The sequence below is a fragment of the Typopeltis vanoorti genome, chromosome 2 (assembly GCF_054136105.1).
Source record: "Typopeltis vanoorti isolate ZY-2024b chromosome 2, IOZ_Tvanoo_1.0, whole genome shotgun sequence".
In the NCBI taxonomy this organism is placed as follows: domain Eukaryota; kingdom Metazoa; phylum Arthropoda; class Arachnida; order Uropygi; family Thelyphonidae; genus Typopeltis; species Typopeltis vanoorti.
This window is the reverse complement of record NC_143550.1, coordinates 188,737,050-188,759,025: the sequence shown is the minus strand read 5'-3', so window position 1 is coordinate 188,759,025 and position 21,976 is coordinate 188,737,050.

Below are 21,976 nucleotides of genomic sequence, written 5' to 3'. Positions count from 1 at the left end.
CAGTGATGTGAGGATCCTTTATCTGATCTCTTTCAACTAAAGTTGAATTAACTGTTCTCATATGGAGGTAGAGGGCCCTCTCCCAGTAACTTGCATTTTTCATTCCTCAAAACAGGCAAACTGGTCCCATGAACACACATGGCTACAGTCATAATATATACTACAACAAGGAAGACAAAAGCAAATGACCTTGCTCATAATCATCTCCTTAGTATGGTAGCATATAACTAACCACACCAGCCATAAGGCTGAGGGAATTGGGTAGTATAACTAAATGAAAAGGTTTCCAAATTTGAATATCTTTTTTGACCAGTTCTCATTCCAGATACACTGTAGGGGTAACCTCTACTTTTGGCAATTCAGACCACAATTAGTGTGTAACACTAAAGGAAATGAACATGATCAATTGCTTGCTGAAGTTGCCTTTCAATTAATATCATATTACAAGAGTGACAGTGAATTCTGAAGCCATTAACATATAGAGAATTGCCTATAGTGGGAGAAAACTGTTTAGTGTCATACTTAAAACAGCCTTGGAGAATGCCCTCCACTTGATGATGTAGCAAAGATAATATGCTTCCCACTGTGGTTTGGAAGACTAGGCAAAACAGACAGTTCTTAATATATACAAAGGCACGCCTCTGAGACCTAGCTTACAGAGATCTAATACCATATATAAAGCTTTTTCATGTCAAAGAATAATATAACCAGATATTCTCGTTTCAGGAATGAGCCTTTAATACATGTTTCTAAAGAAACGAAATGGTTTCTGCAAAAACAGAACAATGTCTATGAAAGCCACAATCTTGTTGAATAATAGAGAAGTCTGGCATTAACCAATTAGTCAGATATCTCACCAAAAAGTAGTCAGAGCAATAGTTCGATAACTGTTTGTGTGCAGCATTGGATCTTTTTGTGGTTGTAGGATAACGATGAAAATTGACTTATGACAAGAAACATAAAACTGCTCTTCTAAGGATTCTGTTTTACATTGATGGAAATCCATAGATGATGGAAAATGTTTGATTATCTCATTACGGATGCCATCAGGATCTACAGCACTGAGGTGACACAGTAAAAGAGCATATTAGTTCCTCTTTAACAAATGGCTGATTGAGCAGCTCTAGACCATTGATAGAAAAATTTAGCCACTGTTTCTGTAAATGCATTTTTCAATATTAAAATTGAAAAGGATTGAGACAAAGTTGCTGATTAGCAAACATTTCTTCCAAAGTGTCTGCAATAGCATTGGCATCAGCACCACAACATTCATTATGTTCCAAGGCAGACAAAAAGTGTATTCTATATCTAACTCTATCCAGATTTTATCTTACAATTATTGATGCTGGCTGTGTGATTAATTGATGTAAATTGGATTCAGGATTTTGTTTTCACTATGATATCTCAAAAGAACATGAATTCACCAAAGCACATTTATAAGCTCTTAAATTTGATGTGGTAAGGTATCCAGAAGTATATCACATGCTTTGTCATGATCTCTTTTTTGGGCTACTTAGCACTCTCGGTTACACCAAAGTTTGGATAGAGTGGAAATAGTAATAACGTTTTTGGAATTGCAGCTCTTGTTGTCTGGACATCACAATGTTACATACTTCACTGCTTCATTGAAAGATGTCTGACTGACTGCTTCAGCATTAAGTACTGCAAGATTGAAAAAAGCACTCATCAGCCTGGTCCATTTCGTGAATGGACATCCATGTAGGAGAATGTATTCCGTGATGACAATGTAAATGACAGGAAAATCGTTCCTTCCATAGATGTTGACTTCAAAGTCCCACATAGGAAGTGGAAAAAATGTAGGGGGAACAGACTAAGATCTATTGCAGAATGCAGGCAGGCATGTGGAAGAATGCATTGACTATCATATCATCAAGAAGGGAGAGGCCACAAATAGTCAAGCATTCATTCAGTGATATGACTTCATCCATTGTATTGACACTACCATGAGCTATCCATGAGCAATTATGGGATAAGGCAGTTGCAATACAAGATTACCAAGTTCGATTTTAATCAAGTCACAACAGGGTGATAAATATACGGAATGTACTGTAATACAAAATCTCACCAATTGCTAATATTTTCAGAATAGTATGAATCGAGCCTGTGTAGCTCAGTGGATGTGGCGTTTGCACACCACCGCGCTAGGCCGCACGAAGGAAGTCTTGGTTTCGAGTCTAGTCGGTGACTAGAGGAAATTTTTCTAAGCCTTTTTTCGACCGGTTCCCGAGTTAGTCGATCTCTGGCACGGGCAAGCAGGTTTTTCCTCCCGGAAACTCGGGTTTTTCGTCCTGTAAACTCAAGAAAATCGACCGTAGAACCCACATTATTTCAGACATTAAATATATTGTGTTAGGGTTAGAGACCACGAGATGGCGGCACATTTGAGCCGTCTCTCTTCACTGCGTACCGCTTAATTAGTGATAGCCTTGGGCCATCTGTCTCTGATTGGGTACCAGTGGAGATTGAACTGCCCATTCAGTCTCCAAAAAAAGTTAGATAGGGCTAAATGGCCTCGCCTACTCCCGTGTATACGGGAATAAAAAGGCGTTAGCTGATTTTTTTTTTTTTTTAGTATGAATCTGGGATTGTTGGAAAGGAGTATGATTGACCAATAGGATAGCTAATCTACCATGGACATGAACCATATATAGTTATGTCCTTACAACTAATTCTTTAAGGTGGTGTCCTCAGATGTTTTAAATATGTTTCTTGCAGGCAGAAAGAGAACGGTTTGTTTCTACAACGAACCTAAACAGCATTGATATTTTGGAAACATCCAATGTAAAATTTTTCACTTGGTTTGGCTTTACAGATTTGTCCAATTTCCCAGAGGTTGAGTGCTATATCAGTCAATTATGGGAAGTATGTATGGCCAGTATCCATATCTTACTCTGAAAAAAAAATTCAATACATCTGATATGTTAGGAACATTTCAGTTCATTTTCAGTGGATACAGAAATATCCATTGTTTGTTTTGGTGTCTGGTGGATTATCTTTCAGTGATACACTGCCTCATTTCACAAGTAGGTTCTCAATGAAAGGTAGCATTTTTGGAGTTGTTTCAGGATTAAGACTGCATCATATGACCAATGTGTCCTACAGAGAAGCACTCACGATCACAGTTCAGGTATCATGAAATTATCAGATCATGGAACAGATCGAACAGACGTGTTAGATTTTTGATGTTCTCTTAACCTTCCACAGAATAAGATTGTGTTCATGGTGCTAGTGTAATTTACGTTTTGCATCCTGAAATATTTTATCTGTCAACAAGTCAGCAGCCTCGATGATCATCCTGACAGCTGACATATTTAGCTTTATTGCAGGAACATGATTTATCACATCTTTACTGCTGTATTGGGTGCAGGTAGTAACGATGCAACATGCAGTTTGCGTAGGACAATTTCCTTACATTTAAAACACCTCAGGGGATTAAGTATGTACAACCTAACATAAAGAATGAGATAACCTGGTTTTACAGGTTATCTCATACCTATCATTCTGTGATCTTGCTCTGAACATGCATTGTACCTACTCATTTGAAACATCAAGGAGATCGTATTCTGGTATCCCTCCTTTAGATGAGTTCATTGTTTTATGAGTTGTTACCATATTTGATATTCCACTCATTGATGTTCTTGACATGATGTATGCAGAATATTACCAGATGATAGTTTCTTAACTGTTTTGGGAGTTCCTGCCAAGTCATTCTAAACCCTATTAAATAAAGAAACTCATATTTTCCTTCTTGCTTTTTCATGTATTGCATGGATGATGAAAGAAAAAATTTGCATAAATTCACAGGATGAGAAGTTGCAAGAAATAAGAAAAGTTTCACTATGTTATGATTGATAGCACTCTTTTATCCACTGGTTTAGGACACTAGATAGAAAGGATTTGAAATAAGAAATGATCACTATTTAGTTTTCAGAAGGATAATATTGAATTTCATATAGAAAACAGTGTTTAACAAAGTTTTAAAACAAATCAAAGTTGAGTAGCTATCAGAGGTGAATTGTAGACTCAAATATGCAAAGATCATTGAAGGAAAAAGTGTTTGAAAATGAGAACCAAACCTTGGAGATTCAGTGACAAATTCTGAAGAAATCATTGATTCAGCCAGAGAGGTATGTGGTGAGGTTGCTTGTAAGGAAGAAAATCAGAACTCCGTGGTGGACTTCAGAAGTTAAAAAGGCACTCAATGAAAAGAAGAAAGCATATGGAAATTTTTTGACAAGTAAGTCAAGCTTGTGCTCTTAAAGAATACAGAGACAAATGTAAAAAAACTAAACAATGTGTAAATTAGCTAAACAAGTCATAGGAAGACCATAGAACAAAAATAGAAAGACCAAGTAAGATCACAGAAATAAATATCAGGAAAGTGGCCAATTCTAGAGGCTATAGAAAGAGAGGGAAAAGTACTATAAAAGATGACAAAGGGGACATGAAAACTCAAGATAAAGATATTTTAGATGTTTGGAATAATTACACTGAAAGACAGCTAAATTAAAGCTGTACAAAGTACAGCTTTAATTTAGCTTGAAGTACAAAGCCATTAAAAACCTGAAATGTGGAAAAGCAGCTGGATTAAATGAAATTCAATTGGAAATTATTATTATTACCTTAAGATCCCATGGAGTCACACTTACCTAGGATGTCCTATTTCATACACACAGCTCATCATACAAGCACATTCAAAATTTTCTGCAGTAACCACACTTTCAGGCAAAGCATTCCAATCATTCACAACTCTGCATGCAAAAACCAGCTTTAGACAACGATGTTCACAGCCTTCTCATAAAACCTCCAAGGATGACATCTTGTTCTTCTTCTTGATCTCTCACGATTTTATGAAAAAACCTCAACATTGATTCTATAACAACTTACACATCTGTCATATCACCCCTCTTTCTCCTATCCACTAAACTCTGTAAATTGCATCTTCTCAACCTTTCCTCATATTCAACATTCCAGAGATCAGAAACTACATTAATCATTTGTCTTTGGACCCTTTCCAACATCTCTTCATCCTTTTGAAACCCAGATGACCAAATCTGTGCACAGTATCCATGTGTAGCCTAATCAGAGCCTTATACAATGGAAAAAGAATCTCCTTACTTCTACTAGTCAGTGTCTTCTGCATCATTCACCAAATTCGTTGTTTTTTTCCTAATAATTTTGGCAACATCTGTTCTAAATTTTAGATCCTTATCCACCATCACTACAAGATCTATTTCCTCCACATCCAGCAATATATCCTAATCAAGCATAAATGCTACATCCCATATTTGTTTCCCAAATTTTAAAACGTTATGTTTTGCAACACTGAACTGGCATCCCCACTCCTGTGCCTATTCATCCAATCTACTGAAAATTTCTTGTAAAACTAGAACATCTGCTCTACTGCTCATCCCAACTTTGCATCATCTGCAAACTGAATATCCCCATCCAAATCTTACCCAATATCATTAACATAGGTTAAACAGCAATGGCTCTAACACAGACCCCCAAGGCAAACCACTAGTGACTTTCCTCTTCCAGGATATTGCTTCCTCATACACAGCTTGCTGATACCATTAAGATAGCCAATTTCTGATACACTGCAGCAGTAGTCTAATATTCAATCCAATCAGCTCTAGTTTGACTATTACCTAATCAAGCAGTAATCTATTAAAAGCATTTGCAAAATCTAACTATACTACTGTGTATCCATCTGCTTTTACTATCAGAACTTTCATAACATCTATCCTATATTGCCTCTTCAAAATCCTATTCAACTGGCATCTATCCCACAATAGTGAAACAGGCCTATCCCAAAGAAAGTCCATAAATGTGAACCAACGAACTACTATCGAATTGATCTTAATTCTAGATGTAGATGTAGGTTTCTGTAGTTATGCAGTTCTGTGGGTAGTTTTCAGTATTAAGACCACATATTAATGTATGGTTTATTAAAAATAAACAATTAAAAAACTGACAAGTTTCGTTCGTCATGAGACTTACATCATCAGTGGTAATGGTATATAAAATTTTAATACAACAAACATTTATTGGCAATTAATTACACATATTAGATGTTTTTAATGACTTCACAACTGTTACTTAATTGGGAAAACCAGAATACAAATGATATATTTGTTACTGTGTGTGTGTGTTGGAACATTGCTAGTTGTTGCCACGTTCTTTGGCTTATGAGTGTTATATCCAAGGCAGTTAAATTTTTAATGAAGGAAGACACACTTGATGTAAAAAGCCTTGATTTTTATTGCACTATGTTGTGACCTATGCAGTTGTGCAGCTTCTTTAAATTTTCTTGTGAAAGGGTTATCAGTATATGACATGTACAGGAGATGGTTTTGATTGGGTAAATGAATGGCGAGTAAGAGTGACTAACTTGCAGAGAGGAATAGATGAGCTGAAAGAGGTGGATGAGAAGAGAAGGTCTTGTGAATGAGAAGAGAAGGTCTTGTGAATGAGATGAGAGGTATGAAAGATAAGATTAGAGAAATGGAAGAGATATATGCAAGGCAAATCAGAGTAGGAATGAGAGAAAGTTTTGGAAATGATAGAAGAGGAGAGAATAGAAGAAGTAGGAGAAAGAGGTTTGAGAATGATGAAGAGGAGAAAATGGAAACAGTAGAAGAGAGGGAATGAAAGAGTTATGTGAACGATAGAAGAGGGCAAAATAGGATAATTAGAAGAGAGGGAATGAGAAAGAGGTATGTGAATGATATAAGAGGAGAGAATACGATAAGTGGAAGAGTGGGAATGAGAGAAGTTGATGGAATGATAGAAGAGGAGAGAATGGAAATAGTAGGAGAGAGGGAATGGTAAGAGGTGTAATGTATGGTGACTCAATGATCCATGGTGTGCAAGATAGGATGCATGAGGAGTGTTTGCCTGGAGGAACGATAGAAAGTGTGGCTATGGCAATTAAGAAGGAGTGAAAGGGTGGAGAAGGTTGTGATGGTATGAACAAATGACTTGAAGGTAATGTAAATTGGACCATGAGAGATATGAGATTCTTGCTTGAGGCAGTATGAAAGAAAATGCAGAGAGGAAAGATAGTGTGTGTGTTGCCTAGGTATGACAGTGAAGAGCTGAGCAGAAGAGCAGTAATATAAATAATAAGATAGGATTGGAATATGTGGATGCTTGGAGGTATTTGAAGACAGAGAGGAATTGTATGTGAGAGACCGCTTGCATTTGAATGAGGAAGGACGTAGGCATCTGGAGAGATTGTTGTTCTGAATGAGTCAGTGTTCCAATGCAGGGAAACAAGAATGCCCAAGGTGGATGGTAGCAGGGGTGGCCTCTTGTGGGAAAGGGGACAACATCAAGTAATGCTGAGCCCAGTGGAGTCTAGAGGGGATAATGCTGGGTATAGAAATAGTGGCATTTGTATGCTTTATACTAATGCCAAGAGTATCCGGAATGGGATGGGAATGCCGATAGTCGTTCAGATGATGCTAGATGAGGCTAGAAGAAAGAAATATTCACTTAGTAATTTCTACAGTCCAAGCGGTACAAAGGATGATGATTAGCACAATGAGTGGAGATTGAGTAATTATTATGGGGGATTCACTTAAGGCTACATTGAATGGTAGGAGAAAAAAGATCACATGTAGAGAAAAAATGGAATTTATTAATTAGATAAGAGATATTTACTTGAAAGAAGTGTGATGGATGGGCTCAGTATTTGACAGTGCTGGATCTGGTCATAATATCAGTAAATGTACTCATAACTAAGCTAACCACATTGCCACTAACTGGGAGAGTGATCATGTGGTGTTGACTTGGGAGGGTGTAGAATTTTCAGTTAAGAATAGGCAGGTGATTATGACAAACTCATGAGGCAGCTTAAAGCAATTCCATGACATAAGTACCAATGGAATCTAGAGGGGATAATGCTGGGTATAGAAATAGTGGCATTTTTAAGTTTATACTAATGCCAGGAGTATCTGGAATAATGGAGAAGAATTGGTGGCGCTGATAGCATCAGCCTGGCCAAAGATCATTGAGATCACTGAGACGTGGTTGACAGAAGAGGATATAATAACAAGAATAGAAGTAGCAAGGTACAGCAGTTTTTGGCAGGATAGGAAGGGAAAGTGTGGTGGTGGAATACTGATTATGATAAGTGATGACTTATGTCATCTAAGAGTAGAGGCTTTTGATTTTTGATTTTGAAAGCATATAGTGGGAGGTAGAGATAGGCAAGACGGGATATTTAGTGGGGTGTTGCTACAAATCAAGGAGCACAGAGGGTGGGGACCAGGAGATGTTTATCCATTGAGCTTTGCAAGTGCAAGAAGAATGATTGTTATAGGAAATTTTAACTACAGCATAATAAATTGAGGAGAAAAGGGAATGGAATTTCTAGAATTCTTGAGGGGCAAATGGCTTAGGCAACATGTGGTAGAGAGAACAAGAGGTGCAAGCGTTTTGGATTTCGTCATAGCATCAGAAGTGTTGATAATAAGTGATATGACATCTCTCCCACCAGTTAGAGAGAGTGACCATGTGGTTTTGACTTGGAAGATGAATAGACATGCAGGAGCATCAAAGAAACCAGAACATGTGTGGAATTATAAGGCAGGTAAATTGGAAGGAATTGGAAAAAGAAATTGGAAGGCCAGGATATCATTAGTGCTTGGGAAATTGTGAAGGAATATTTGATAGCAGGATAGTAAGCTGTATTCCATAAGTCAAGAAGAGCAAACAATTTGGTGTAAAGTGGATGACAAACAATATTAAACAGGAGCTGCATGTGAAAAAGAGGCTATGGAATAGGTATAAGGAGACAGGTAAAGAGAAGATGCAAGAAGAATATAAGACACAGGCAAGGAGAGTGACTAGTATGGTAAGGAAGACGAAACTGGAATATGAGAAGAGATTGGCTCTAAGATCCAAAGAAAATCCTCGGGAATTTTTTAGCTATGTGGCCAGTAGGAGGAGAAATGATTGTGGAAGGATGACACTGCAGGATAAAAATCAGAATAGAGTGACTGATGCAGAGGACATAGTGGAATTGTTCAATGAACATTTTATTGGTGTATTTCATCCTGGAGGAGTAAATTTTAATACTAGATTGACAGGGTAGGTTTGAGGTTTAGAGGTGCAGGAGGAGAACATGTTCCAAATACTGTGATGTGGGACTGGATGGTATTCACCACAGGATTTGAGAGACTGTGCTAAGGAACTCACAGCCCTTTTGCCTTGGCTTTTCAATGAAAGTCTGGCTATGGGAAAGGTGCCTAGGGAATAGAAGGAAGGTAAGATTATGCCATTGGTAAAAGAGCAGTAGCAGATTGGAAGTGTCTAATTATTGGGCAGTTTGTGTATCATCATTAGTTGTTAAGATCTTAGAGAAATTAGTTAGAGATATGTACAACATTGGGCAGATTGGGAAAACGTTTTCTGTGAGAGCCAACATGGATTTGTGAGTGCGTGCTCTTGTTTTAGTAATATGCTAGACTTTTATAATAAAGTTACAAGAGCAGTAGATGAGGGAAAGGCATATACTGCCATTTTCTTAGATTTAGCGAAGGCATTTGACAGGGTGCGACATGATAAGCTGATTTTTAAATTGCAGCACATGAATCCAGTTGAGCAACCTGACATAGTTTCGATGTCAGGTTCCTCAGCTGGATTCAGGATTGGTTGTCCGATAAAGTATCAGAGAGTTGTGTATGGTGGGGCATTTTCAAGGACAAGGAGAAGGATTACAATTGGAGTCCCGCATGGCTCAGTACTGGAACTTATATTGTTTAACCTTTATATCACTGACATTGTCAGTGGATTGCAGGGGGATATTCAGTTTTTTGTGGATGATATGAACCTGGGAAGGGTTATTAGTAATAGTGCAGATCTGGGAGTCCTGTAAGGGGATTTGAATAAGCTAGACAGATGGGCAAATGAATGGGGGGTCAGTTTAATGCAGCAAAATGTAAGGTCCGGAGGTTTGGTACACATCGATGGGATGCTGCATACTCTATTAGAGGAGCTATACTGGAGGAAGTAGGGGAAACAAGAGATCTGGGGCTGATGATTGATAGAAACCTGAAATTAAAGGGACATATTGCAAAGGTGGTGAAGGTAACACAGAGGATTGCTCCACTAATCAGAAGGACGCTGATCTGCAGAGATAAAAGTGTTATCATTCCATTGTATAAGTCTCTGATCAGACCACACTTAGACTATCGTTCTCAGATTTGGTCCCCAGGATTTGAAGGGGTTAAATTAACTGTGGAAAGGGTATAAAGACGGATAACAAAGACAGCTTCAGGACTGCACAATGTTAGTTATGAGGATTGGCTGAGGGAATGTGCACTGCAGAGTTTAGTGGATAGAAGGAAAGGTGATATGATTGAGACTCTTAAACTGTTCAGAGGTGGTTACAAGTTTTAAACTCGGGAGTTGTTTCGCTTGGTTGAACAGTAGGAAGGAGTGATGACAGGGGCCATTCCTGGACTGTACGAAAGGAAACTGAGGAGTAGATTCTTTGCATGGAGGGTGGATGAACTGTGGAATGCATTGCCTGATAGAGTGGTGAGAGCAAGAACGGTCAATCAGTTTAAGGAGTGGTGTGATAGACTTTGTGTTTCCTAGGAAGGACTTCCCACGATGAGTCTTTTGACTCCTTGGAGACCTAACTAATAATAATAATAATAATGACATGTTTGTCTGTTTTCAGAGTACTTGGTGGTCAGTAATGGCAGCGTGGAATGCTAAGCCTGATTTGTGCTCCCTTCTTTTTTCTACGTCTTTTAGATGTTCAGACATGTGGATCTCTCCCAACCTTCCCATCTGGCCTACCTAACAAATGCCACAAGAGCAATGAATCTCATAGACAGCTGGGTTTTTCGTGGGACGATGTGGTGGTGGTTGTTGTTGGATGTAGGAATCTTGATATTTTTTGTAAAGGTAGAAAAGCTTTTATGTTGTACTTGCAGAACAACATAGTCAATTTTTCCGTGACATTTTTTATGTCTGTACATGTATGTAGTTGATGCCACATAACATGGCAACAACTAGCAATGTTCCAACATGCATACAGTAATGAATATATCAATTGTATTCTGGTTTTCCCAATTAACTAACAGTTGTGAAGTTATTAAAAGCATCTAATGTTTGTAATTAATTTCCAGTAAGCTTTTGTTGTGTTAAAATTTTATATACCATTACCCCTGATGATGTAAGTTTTATGACAAATGAAACTTGTAGGGTTTTTTATTTGTTTATTTTTATTAAACTGTATACATTAATGTATGGGCTCAGCACCAAAAACTATCCACTAGTCTTACTTCTCTTCTCTCTAAAATTATGAAGGTCATCAAACCCCAACTTATGAATCACCTAGAGATGCACCAATTAATCAGTGACCAGCAACACAGATTCTGCCTTTTATGATTTACAGCTGATTTTCTAGCTTCTGCCATCAACCTCTGGACTCAAGCCATGGAAATATTCCGAGAAAATCACAGTTGCTTTCAACATTTTCAAAAGCATTTGAATGGGTTTGGTAGAGGGGTTATTTAGCAAACTGTCATCCCATGGTCTGCCTTCCACTCTGAAACTGGATTGCTAACTTTCTCACTGAGCACTCACTAGGTGTCATGGTGTATGGTTTCCTGTCTTCAGGTTTCCTTACCAATGCAGAAGTATCACAGGGTTCCAATCTTTCACCCACTCTCAGTCTGGTATATAAATTACCTGCTCTCACCGACCTCCAATCCTATCCATAGCTTTGCTGATGACAATACTCTTCATTCCTCCTTTTCCTTTGACAAACTCTGTAGTGCTCAAGTATTAGAATCCTCAAGGTCCACGATGACCAATTTCCAAAACTCCGATCTCCTAGCTATAACTCAATGAGGCAGAGAGCAACCTTGTACAATTTAATGGTACCAAAACTCAGTCCTGTCTGATCTCTTCCCAGAAAGAGCTCGAGTCCTTCACCCTTATAGTTAACTAATGAACCTCTCTCTCTCTCAGAGATACCGTTTCTGCCTCGAGCCTCTTGTACAGACTTTCATGGACGTGCTCTGCTGAACTGTCCACTAATACTCCTCTGCTTTCTTTCAAAATTAATAGAGCAAAGCTACTGCTTACTAACACCCCTTTTACAGTACATCTTGAAACTCAATGAACCAATGCTTTCTTTTATTCCACCTACTTCTATTCTTTGGAACAACCTCCCCCATTCTACCTTCTCCAAAGAATACAACCTTTAATTTTTTTTAAAAAAAAAACATATTCCCTTTCCTCTTGCTCACATATGGCATTGATCTGCTACAGCTCTTGGGACCTTTCATGTGTAGGTTAGATATAAAAATGCAATTTGAGATAAACTAATATCTCAGTATCAAAAGAGTAAGAATACCACACATTTTGGGAAAGCTTAGGCTTACATACTTGTTTAAGCTCGCAACTCTTTCTCAGTCTAAAAGAAATTTATCCATATATGCATATCCTCTGCAAGCAAGCAAAAACAATAATATAATAATCCGTAGAGTCGACAATTATAGCACTACCTTGTTAATCAATAGTAGTAATGGGAAAATGATTTCTGTTGCTTCAGAAACTGCATTACTTAAAAATTCTGCATTATCATCAAATGCCTGACATGTACCCTCAAGGAGTGTACAGCATATCATAGTATAACATGAAAAATTTACATTATTACTAACTTCCTATCTACAATTTTCCTCCAAATCATTCTGCTACCTGTCAAGACTCCAACCTTATCAGAAACTTATATTTCTGTCTACTAAGGCACTTTTTACTGTATCAATCCACCTATATTTTGGTCTTCGTCTGTGTCGTTTTCCTGCTGACCTAGCTGAGAACACTAGTGTTGCTAATCTTTCCTCTCCCATTTTGTTTAAGTGATCATTCCACCTGAGATTAGGTCTGCTAACACATTCCTGGATGCTAACAATGTCAAGTTCTTTCGTAATATCCTCATTTTTAATATATTTCCATTGATGCCATCAGTTCACATCCCTAATCTTTTCAGGACTTTCATATCTGTGATCTCTAGTCTTTGGTCAAATGTTTTATTTCTAACCCAGCTCTCAGATCCATAGGTTAAAATTGGGTTGAACATTGTTATGTACCTGGCAAATTTAGTGTTCTAACTAATTTCTCTTATTCCATAGACATTTATTCAGTTGGCCTCCTACCATACCGGCTTTGTTGATTCTGTTGTCTACCAGGGGTGTTTAAAAAAAGACAGACTTTTTTAAATAGTATGCACTCCTGGCACAGAAAGCCCACTGCAGCTACTGGGGCACCTAGCAGCAGGTTTTCACAACAAACTGCCATTCGCCCTGTTCTTCTATGAGCATTAGTTGTCGAGTTACATCCGTTGAAGTGAGCAAACACACAAGCTATACATTGAATTAGTGACAAAACAACAATGAAAGAATTTGAAGAACAGCATGTGTGTGTGATTTGCTGCAAACTTGGTAAAAATTTTAGAGACATTTCAATTGCTTAACCAAGCCTACGGGGAGGACTGTATGAGCCAAACGTAATGCTATGAGTGGCATTCCACATCAAACAGACAAGGACCATATCGAGAGAGTTCAGGCTGTGATTCATGGAAATAGTCATTTAACTGTCCGAGAAGTTCAGAAACTGTTTAACTAATGCAAATGATATGAGAACTTTCTTAAGAATATCATAAGAGGTGATGAGTTCATGGCTATGTTGAAGCTAAGATGCAATCGTTGCAGTGGGTGGGGAAAGGGTCTCTACACGGATGTGTCGGTCAAAGTTGAAGGTGATGTTGGCTTGATATATAGGCTTGATTGACAATGCATTATCCATTATGAATTTGTACCATGTGGTGAGAAGGTAAACAAAGAGTTGCACAGCATGTTTTAGAGCACATTTGAGGGATGCTGTGCAAGGAAGAGGTCTGAATTGTGTGTAAACCAGTCTCGGATGTTGCCCCAAGGCATTGCTCCTCATCTGCAGTTCTATTGCAAAATGTCAGACATGCATTGTGCCCTATCCACCCTATTCTCTGAAATTAGCTCCAGCAGACTTTTACCTGTATCCTAAACCTAAAATGACTATAGTGGATTTCAACTATAGTGGAGATTCAGGAATATGCTATAAGAGAACTGCATGCCATCAGAAAAATTGCATTCCATGAAGCATTCAAACAATGGAATAAACGTTGGAAACAGTATATCACCAGTAGAGGAGACTAATTTGAAGGGGGACAGTGCTAAAAATGTAAAATGAGCAATAAATTCTTTATAACGAAAGTTTGGTTTTTTTTCAACATGCATTGTACTTCCATATTTAATTTACCATCTTCACTAAAAATCGAGACTAAGTAGTGCCTATTTTCATTGTCTTGGTCTTGTTATTGCCAACTTTCATAACAAATCTATTACAACAGTTATTCAATTTATTCGGGGAATCTTGCAGACTTCTACTGGATATATCAGAAGTGTAACATCATCGACATAAAGCAATGCACTGAGATTACATCTCCAATTTTCATATATGAGGTTTAATACCACTTTGCTTAATAATGTGATCCATGTAGATAATGAATAACAGAAAGGATAGAGTACATCCTTGACTGATAGCATATTTAACATCAAACCAGCTTCCTCTACTTCTCTCAATTCTGAGTGCTGTCTTACAACTGAAATAAAGACTGAAAGTATTGCTTAATATTATGCCCCACCATATTGATATAATTGACACCATACAACTGCAGCGTTTCGAATAGCTTTTCTTTTGGCACTTTGTCATATGTGCAGCTCAACAAAATGTTAATATACATCTTTGTTATATTTCCAGGATTTCCCAACTATTTGTCATAAAGTTAAAATTCTGATCTTGACAGCCTCTATTTGGCCTGAATCCAGCTTGTTTTTCACCAAACTTCCCATCCACAATCCTCAATCATTTCTCAAGTATACTTGCATAAATCTTACCAGTAACACTCAGTAGAAAAATACCTCTGTAATTCTCCCACTATTTTATTTCACTTTTTTATATATGGGTACTTTGAGACCTCTAATCCATTCAACTGGAATTCCATTCAGAGCATTCTGAACTATGCCATGCAGCCACTGTAAGACTTCTATACCTGCATACTTTAGCATTTCTGGTCAAATATCATCTAATCCTGCTGTCCTTGTACATTTCAGGCTTTTGAAGGCTTTTTCTACTACAAGTATGGATATATATTCCTGATTGCATGCCTGTTAAATGTTTTTACCACTTTGTTGTCACTGATTGTTTCGTCTAGCAATTTTTTGAAGTAATTACTCCAAACATCAAGTACATCTTTTTCACATGTTTTTATGTCATCTTTATCATCTCTAATTCCTTTTACAGCACTCTTTACTCCATTTCTGAGCTTTTTCAACAACATCCAGAATATCTTGTGAACATCTTGGTATTTATTTTCTATGTTCTTACCAAAGTCCTCCTATGACTTTGTTCAGCTAGTTTTACACAGAGTGTAGCTTTCTTATATTGTCTCTGTATTCTCTAAGAGCACAAGCTGACTTATTTGCCAAGAACTTTTTCTATGCTTTCTTCTTTTCCTTCACTGCCTCTTTAATGTCCTGTATCCACCATGGAGTTCTGATTTTTCTTTCCTTGCACACAACCTCACCACATGCTTCTCTGGCTGAATCAATCAATGTTTTCATGATTTACACTGAACCTCAAATGTTTGGTTCCTGTTCTCAAACTCTATAATTTTTTCTTCAATAATGTTTGTGTATTTTAGTCTACAGTTCACATCTTAAAGCTGCTCAACATTTATTTGATTTAAAACTTCCTTACATGTTCTTTTCAATAGGAAATTCAATTTTATTCTGCTCAAGACTAAGAGTGGTGATCACTTCCAATTTCAAATCCTCTGTACACGCTCATGTCCTGCACCAATGAGAAAACATCACTTTCAACAATAGCATAGTGATTGAAACTATTTTTATTCCTTGCACTTTCTCTCCATGTGAATTTGTACACATTGTGTTGGAACATTGTGTTAGTAATAACTATTCCATGCCATGAGCAGAAATCTAACAGGTATTTTTCATTATTATTGGATTTGCTCTTTTCTCCAAATTTGTCCAACAAAATTCTGACAATTATTTTCTACTCTGCTGTTTAGGGCCCTAACAAGGACAAACTTTCCTTTTTCATTATGTAGCCTCAAAACATTCCTCCACTTCTACCTTAGTAGAATCCTCTGAGGGACGTAAAGCTTCCTCTCATGCATTTAAAAATTGAAGAAACAGCAAGCAATTATCAACACTGAGAAGAGAAAGAAGTAGGTGGCTGAAGTAATAATGAAGACCAAATGAACAAACAAGGAAAACAAGTTCAGGAAAATATTATGTACAGAGAGTCAATGATTAGGAGAACACTTAATGAAACCAAAGCAAAATTGCATTTCACTGGTGCAAATATTCACAAGATTAGTCACACCATCCAAATGCAAAAGGTAAGATGATAGAGCTAATTGTCTTGGTTGGCACAAATTATTTGAGAGGAAAAAAGTATTCTATGAAGGGAGATGTAAAGGAGTTGTAAAAACCAAACTGAAGAGCAAGAACATGAAGAGTGTAAGTCTCTTTCCATGTTGCTGTGATAGAGGCGAACTTAGGAGAGCATTGGTAGTAAATGAATATTCAGGCTGTGTAGAAGTAGCGATGAAGGTTTTGTGGAAAAACTACATTAATAAATTCAGCAAATGCTGAGGAGAAGGGGAATAAGAAATTGGGATGAGAACAGTGAAGCAATAATCAAAGACAAGAAAGAAGCATACAAACAATGGAGAAGCATAAATATCACTAGAAGCAGAAATTATAAATGCAAAAATCCAATAGGAAAAATAAAATAACTGATACAGAGAAAAGAATAGAGAAACATTGGATCATTTCAATGTTTCTCTATTCTCAATTTCAGTGTTATATGTAATGCGATATGTGCCATATGAACAATCTTATAAAGTTCGGCGATTCCAAGCATAAGCAAATACCTGGATAGTGCAGCACCTGACCCTTGAAGGTAGTGCAAGCTGAGGCAACTCGTATAAAGGGTGGAGCAAGCTCCAATCACTATTCTTGATATTTACCCATAATGTGAACTTAACTACTAGGAGCTGTATTTTATTCAACATTATGAGAGAAGGTCACTACCCAGACCAGTTTCGACCTTTTTTGAGGTCTCATCAGTGAGTAGGTAGGCCTAGTTAATAGACTGTTAATACCAAGTTTGTAGCAAACAGAGCTTGCATCCCTTCTATGAGAATTGCCAAGAGGTGTTCTATTAAATTATTAATTATAATGAACAGCCAAAGGCTTCAATTTGGCAACATGAACTTATTGATGTGTGTTATCTCCCATTTTGTAGCAAACACGCTACAAAATGGGAGATAACACGCTATAACATGGGACATAACATCCCTTAACTTAAAGTTCATGTTGCCGAATTGAAGCCTTTGGCTCTTCATTATAATTAATAATATTATTGTATGTTTCTTTATAAGATTGTTCATATGGCACACTATTACTGTAGATGTAAGCATTGTAGTTATGGCAACTATTTAGTTTCTTGTTTTTGCACTGAATCTTGGTAATAGGCATATATGATCTTTTTTTTAGAATAGCTGTTGCTAGGTGACAGGAACAGTATCAAGCAGAGGAAGAAGGCCAGTAAGCTCTAATAAACTACCGAGTTACATTCTCTAATCTTTAACTACTCTCCAAGTAGGAACTGGGAAGTTAATAATTGAAGGACCATATAACCTGTCAGCAAGTATGTATGTTCCACTAGCAAGACAGAATCAGAAGTAAACTTTCTTATTTTTGGAAATGCATTGAGTGCTCAAAATAACTACCATTTATAACTGTAGCCATAGCTACAGTTATGGGAGTTATATAACAACAGGGGAGTTGTTACAGGGTCAATATTGAAGACTTTTTCATTAAGTGGCAGGAAATCAGGGGAGAACAAGAAGTCATACCCCAGAAGCTGTAAAATTAAGGTGTGAACAAGGGAGTGAGAAGATTATTTGCATGCATTGTTTGTGAGTAATTGAAATGCCTTACCTGAGAATGTTGTGTCTGCAGATAATTTGAATGCTGTTGATAGTTTTTTTTTTCTTTTTTTAATGATTTGAATAATTTGAATGTGTTTAAGGCACAGTATGATGATCAGCGTGTATGACAAAAGTACCTCCTCGATGAGTCTAACTCCGTGGGGTCTAAGGATATTAATAATAATAAAATACTATGTCACAATTTTATAGATATGCAGAAGGCATCAATTCAGTATGGCATGAGGTATTGTGGAGAAAACTCATCCAGTATGGAATATATAATAAAATAGTGCCCCTAATTAAAACTTTTCACCATTCATCAGAAATGTTAATAGAAATCAATGCAACTATAGCAAGCCATTCAAAAATGGAAAGAGGAGTGCATCAAGGCTGCATATTTTCACCAATGCTTTTTAATCTAGCTTTTAATTTTTCAGGAAATGAATGAGTATACTAGAATATTAATAAAAAACTAATTGAAACCTCATATGTCAGCAATGTTGCATTGTCATCATCTTAGATTCATAAAAAACATTTATATGTGCATGTAGTCACCAACACCAAGCAAATGAGGCTGAATGAAGGCAAAAGAAGTCTGGCCTAAAGTCCAGAATGGTGCTCCCTAATTGACTAAATTAGGTTGTTTGGCTGGTGAGTTGATAATCTTCAAATCTATGCGTCCCAAATTTGGGGCAGTCTTATGAACCCAAATTTGTTGTAAATTTGATTTACTATTATTATTACACCCTCTTGGAGTTCACAGACTCATCATGGGAGGTTCATTCAAATGACAACATTTATCATATAGAACACTCATTGCATTAACAACACATTCTGATAATGAATTTCACTCAGTGACAATCCTCGATGTAAAAAATCTACTCCTCACACACCCTTCTTCACACTTTTACATAACTTCCAAGAATGACCTCTGGTTCTTCTCCTCTCACCTTCTACTCTTTTTATAATCCCGTCCGCATTAATCTGATAAAATCCTCTCATAAGTTAAACGTCTCTATCATATTACTTCTCCCTCCTATCCAATAATCTCTGCAATCCACAACTCTTCAACCTGTCTCCATAGTCAGCATTCCAAAGTCCCGATACTGTCTTAGTCACTGGTCTCTGGACCCTCTCCGATGTCTCCACATGACATTGAAAACCTGATGACCAGATCTGAGCACAATGGTACAAGTGTGCTTTGAACAGCATCTTACAGTGCCACCACTTCCTTATCCTTGCATGTTAGAGTACTTCCTATCAAAGCAGCACCACAACGTGCAACCTTTGCAACCCTAGCAATATGTCCTCTAAACTTCAATTTAATCTCATTGAATCTCTAATCTCATTCACTTCCTGCAATACACCACACCATCATTGATATAGTATTTCTTATATTTCTGCACTCCAAAATGCAACACCTTGCACTTATTGATATTAAAACTACAATCCCACCCAGGCATGGGTATTTGTGATTGTCTGTGGAAATAGTGCAGTAGATGGCGTTGGTGTAGTTGCAGTTAGTTGTAGAGTAGGTGCCCTCTCTCGATGAGTCTTTGGACACCCTGGAGGTGTTATGTAATAATAATAATAATAATAACCCCACTCTTTTTTCCAAGTAAAAAGTATATTCAAATTTTCCTCAAAGGATTCAGCATCAGCAGTGTTACTCATAATTTTTTCCAGCTTTGCATCATCAACAAATAACTGAAGATAGAAGATATGAAGTCAGTCCATATGATATCATTTACAAATAAGATAAACAGCAGGGTTACCCTTCTTTTTTGAGACACTGCTCCATCATACACAACCTGCTGGTATCATTCAGAGAGCCAATCACTGACCAATCTAACCAATATACTAATCTATTCCCATCCTCTGCAGCTTGTACACCAACTTATCATGTGGTAATCTATCAAATGCTTTTGCAAAGTCTAAGAATATCACTGTATATGATTCTCTCTTATCTAACACACTCATCACCTTATCATAAAATGCAATTAAATTACTCAAACAGGACCTACTATTTACATCCATGCTGACCTTCATAAAGAATGCCATGTCCATCAAACCAATTCTGTATTCTATTGCTTACCAATCTCTCCAACACCTTGACCACAACTGCAATTATACATACTGGCCTACAGTTGGATACTTCTATCTTAGAACCATGGAATGGTACTATTTTGCCCACTTTCCACTCCTTAGGAACCCTACCCACTGCCAGACTTTCAGTAAATAACAAGTTCAAGAGCTTAACCAACTGTAGTGCACATTCCTTAAGAATACATGGTGTTGTCATCCATTCCCACAGCTTTATTCACATCTAACCGAACCAACATCTGATACCCCCCCTGTTTCTTTCAATGTTTCAATTTCTCTCTATTTCCAATTCTCCTAATACTTGCCTCTCTTCTATATATTGTACCGGATCATTTATACCAGTATGATATACCATGATAAAGTGCTCATTCAATAATTCCACTATATCCTTTTCAGCTGTTAGTTTACTGCCATGACTATCCACCAATGTTAGTCTGCCATAATTAATCTTCCTTTTGCTTGCCATGTAATGGAAAAATTTCCTTGTGTTAACTTTGGCCTGACCGGCCAATTTCTTCTCATACTGCACCTTCACTTTCATTAACATGCTTGTCACCTTTCTAGCCTACACCTTATACTCTTCATGGATCTGATCATCACCACCACTTGTCTTGTACCTCCTCCATAACATTTTCTTTTCCAGCACAGCTTGCTTGATATCTCTGTTCATCCATTTCACTTTCACTCTATTTACTTGCTTAATACTGTCAGATGTACTGTCAGAGAGCTCCTGAAAGATTTGTGATTTTTGTTGATTTATTAAATATTTTGTTAGATTTAATTGTGTAATTTTAGTATATTATTGTAGTTTTATTAGTGTAGTTAGTGTACTAAAGTGTTTTATAACAATCTATGTCGGGAAGTCACCGCTAGAGGGATTCATAGTATGTAGTGTTCGTGAAAGCTCCTGATAAAATAAGCGTTATTTTCAGTTATCGTTGATAAATTTACTTTAATATTGCGTAGTTTTGTTTGCCTTGCCTATCTTACTGCGTCTGTTTGTGTGTTTTTGGTGTTTATAATTTATAATTTGATAAAATACATTACTAGTAAGTATGACTCCAGTACGAAGGAAAATGGCGGCCAGTAATGATGGTTTGCCATCTTCTTTCAAGAACGGTAATGTAAAGGAGATGATTCAGTGTACTATCTGCGAAATGTACGCTTTGCAGTCAGATGATAATAAAGGAGTGAATGTGTGTAAAAAATGTAGAGAGAATGAGGAATTGAAGTGTATTTCGGATCGTGAGTGTGATATCTTTGTCAAACTTCAGAATGAAGAAAATAGGGATATGACAAGAAATGGCGAGGTTGTACTAGAGAATTGTGAGAGTGTGAATGTAGAAAGTGTGAATGATAGTATTAATGGTTTTACAGAGAATAAAAAAGATGAGATAGATGCAATGAGTGAGATCGCATTATTGAATGGTGCAATACAAAGGGAAAAACAGCAGTTAGAGCACATGAGCAAAAGTCGACTGAATGAACCAGCCAATAATAAAAAGTATGACAGGAAAAATAGGCGTATGAGTGTGAACATGAAGAAAATTAAGGATAGAGTGCTGTATGGAGACTCGTTAGTATGAGGTGTGTTAGTGGAGGATTTGACAAAACTGTAACAACCTGGTGCGACCATAAAGGATGTAACTGAGTCTATTAGAGAGCAAAACGAAAGGGTGAAAGAAATGATTTTCGTGGCAGGTACGAATGATTTGAAAGGAGATAAAATGGAAATGATAGAAGACCTGAATGAATTGTTTG